This window comes from Dromiciops gliroides, chromosome 1 (assembly GCF_019393635.1).
Source record: "Dromiciops gliroides isolate mDroGli1 chromosome 1, mDroGli1.pri, whole genome shotgun sequence".
In the NCBI taxonomy this organism is placed as follows: Eukaryota; Metazoa; Chordata; class Mammalia; order Microbiotheria; family Microbiotheriidae; genus Dromiciops; species Dromiciops gliroides.
Window position 1 is genome coordinate 305,022,137 of NC_057861.1, and position 3,576 is coordinate 305,025,712.

A 3,576-nucleotide genomic window follows, 5' to 3' on the forward strand; every position below is an offset into this window, starting at 1 on the left:
GTTTGGGGGAGAAAGATGCTATCCACTGGGGGAATCAGAACAAGACTCCTTGTAAAGGTTGGTACTTGAGCTATCCTGAAGGAACCCAGAATTGGAGGTGGTGAGGTAAGAGAAAATTTTAGGCATGAGGGACAAATGGTGCAAAAGTAGAGATGAGAGATGGAATACCATATATGAGGAGCAGCAGGTAGACTCCCATCAAGTACATGGAAGGGAATAATGTGTAAGACTAGAAAGATAGGATGGAACCAGGTTGTGAAGAACTTTAAATACCCAAAAGAAGCATTTATATTTGATGCTAGAAGTAAAAGGGAGTCACTGGAGATTATTAAGTAGGGGAATAAGACAGATTTTCACTGTAGTGACATCAGTTTAGTAGCTGAGTAGAGGATGGAATGGAGAAGGTAGAGATTTATGGCAGGGAGATCAAAGACCAGACCTGCAATGTGCCAGGTAAGAGACAACAAGGGTTTGAACTAGGGTGGTAACTGTGTGAATGGACAGAATGGGTCAGGTGTGAGAGAGATTTTGGAGTTTGTGCTTTTTGACTGAGGTAGAAATGACTGGACACATGGTGGTGAGTGGGGATGAGATGTTGAGGTTGTCACTGAGGTTGGGGCTAGAAGGTATTGCCCTCCACAGAAATAAGGAAGTTTGGAGTAAGTGCATTTGGAGGAAAGGTAATGAGTTCTGTTTGGGGTGTGTTGAGTTTGAGGGGCTTATGGGACAGCCAGTTCAACTGGTTAAATTGATGGCTGTTGATATCTGAATTCTACTCTGGAAAGAGACTAAGGGTGGGTATATAGACCTGGAGCGACCTGCATAGAAATGATAATTGAACCCATGTGAACTGATGAGGTTATCAGAAGAGAGAAGGTGGAGAGAAAAGAGAAGAGCTTAGGACAGAGCCTTGGGGAATACATAAAAATGACAGTAATATTGTGAGATGATCTGCAGTGAAGGACCCTGTTTTTTTCTTTTTTTTAAAGCAGTTATCTAGTTTATTTAGGCATAAGCCTGCAAAAAGTCAATGCCACAGCACAACACTTCTCATGAGTGGTGTGCTCACCACTTGTCCAAGGGGCCAGGCTTAACTTAACCCCACAGCCATCAGGAATGAGATGCTTCTCAGCTATCATATCCTCAAAATGATCAGCATTGAACTTGGTGAAAACCCACTTCTTGGAGATGTGGATCTTATATTCTGGTTGCCAGGGAACTTGAACTTGGCTCTCTGCAAAGCTTCAATAACACATTCTTTATTCTGGACCTTGGTTGGAATTGACATGATAACTTGACCATTGTGTACACGGGCTACAGTGCCCTGGGGCTTCCCAAAGGCACCCTGCATGCCAATCTGGAGCCTATCAGCCCCAGCACATGATAACATCTTATTGATGAAGATGACATGAAAAGGATTCAAGCACACATGGATATGAAAGCCATCCTTGCCACAACTCTTCACCATGTACTTGTTTTCACAGATCCTAGCAGCCTCCAGGACTTCTGATGACAGCTGCTTATATTCATCTGACACGCCACACAGTGGAAATTCATCCACTTTGGCTTTCTTTCTACCAATATCGAAGATTTGGATCTTGGCATCAGGAACTCCCCTGCAGAAACGGGACTTTGGGTATGGCTTATTTTTACAGTACCTATAACAGCGGGGGGGACAATAGCCTGTATTGCCAGCACCAGCAGGGACTGGGTCTCGCTGCAGGGAAAGGGCAACCCCATTATTTTCAGCAATGCAATGATCTAAGAAAACTCTGAAGGTCTTATGAACAATGCAATCCATCTACAGTGAAAGAACTGATGGTATTTGAATAAAAATTGAAACATATTTTTTTGCTAGTTCATTTATCTGAAGTTTTGTTTTTGTCTATTTTCTTTCACAATCTGGCTAATGTGGAAATATTTTGCATGATTGCTTATGTATTGCTTATATTGAATTGCTTGAGTTCTTGGGGGTGGGGCATGGGGAGGGAAGGAGAAAGAGAATTTGGAACACAAAGATTTTTAAAAATATTGATGTCAAAATTTGTACTCTACATGTAACTTGGAAAATAAAATTCTAAACAAGATAACAGCATCTACAACACAGGGATGTTGTGAGAATCAAATGAGATAATGTGTGCCTAGCACAGTACCTGGCACATGGTAAGTACTATGTAAATCCTTATTTCTTTGTTTTTGTATATCATGGCTACACTGCCCCTGAGTTATGAGGGCATAAGTTAGGTAGAAAAAGATATGGAAGTTCCTTCCCCTTCTGCCTAGCAACAAAGAAATAGATGTCTATAAGCAGCCTCCTCATTCTCTTCTGCCAGTTGTTACCCTCTATCAATTTGCCAGCTATAAGTAGAACTCAAAAGTTTCTAAGAAACTTCTCTGATGGAGTTGGGGGGAATGTTTGATCCAGTGGTTCCCCATCAGCTCTAGGATCAAATATAAAATCCTCCATCTAGTTTTTCAAGCCCTCCATATCCTACCTTTCTCCCTCCTACCTCTCCAGTGTTCTTAGACTCGACTCCTCTTGGAATCTCGAACTGGCAACACTGACTCTTGTTGTTCTGTGTACACAACATTGTATTTCCCGGTTCTGGGCATTTTCACTGACCATCCTCCATGCCTGAAATTCTCTTCCCCTTCATCTCTGTCCCTGGAATCTCTGATTTCTTTGAAGACCCAGCTAAAAATCTCACCTCCAATAAGATGTCTTTCCCAGTCTTCTCTAATGCTGGTGGTTTGCACATTGTTTTGTCTGTTAGAGATGAACTACTTATTTGAGAGCAGGGCTCTTTTTGCCTTTCCTTGTAACCTCAGTACTTAGCACAGAGCCTGGCACATAATAGATTCTTAAGAAATGCTTTTTGACTTCTCTTGGAATCAAAAGATTGGAGTCAATCCCTACTTTACCACTTATTATCCACATCAAGCAAATCATTTCAATTCTATGAGCCTCAGTTGTAAAATAAAGGGTTTAGGTAAGCTCTAAGGCCCTTTCAAGATTTAAATCATCATGAGGCAGAAGTAGGAGAAAGCATGTACTTGTGTTGCTTCATAGATTTAAAATTACAAGAGACTTTAAAAGTAATTACCTCCACCCCCTTGACTTTATGGATTAGAAAACTAAGACCATTGGTGTGCTGGTAAATGTTTAACAACCAGTCATTGAGGGGGGGGGGGGGCAATTTATGTGATGCGATTTTACATTTAATCTGAATTATTAACATTTTCTCCATTACTTGGGGGGGGGGCAATGAGGGTTAAGTGACTTGCCCAGAGTCACACAGCTAGTAAGTGTCAAGTGTCTGAGGCCAGATTTGAACTCAGGTCCTCCTGAATCCAGGGCCAGTGCTTTATCCAATATGCCACCTAGCTGCCCCCTCTCCATTACTTTTTTAAGTGTAGACATCCAACAAAATAATAAATCAAGCCCTGATCAATCAAAATTTAACCACAGTCAGGGTAAGTAGTCAAAAAGTCAATGGCAGAAGTGGAATTCAAACCCAGGTCTTCTGATTCTCTTGATTTTAAGTCTCACTAAACCATTAGAGTTTAATAAAGATT

General features: G+C 41.3%; 1 pseudogene; it reads right to left on the reverse strand.

Moving 5' to 3' along the window:
• Nucleotides 1-1,050: 1,050 nt before the first annotated feature.
• On the reverse strand, nt 1,051-2,591 carry LOC122748677 (annotated as a pseudogene).
• Between the last annotated feature and the right edge of the window lie 985 nt (nt 2,592-3,576).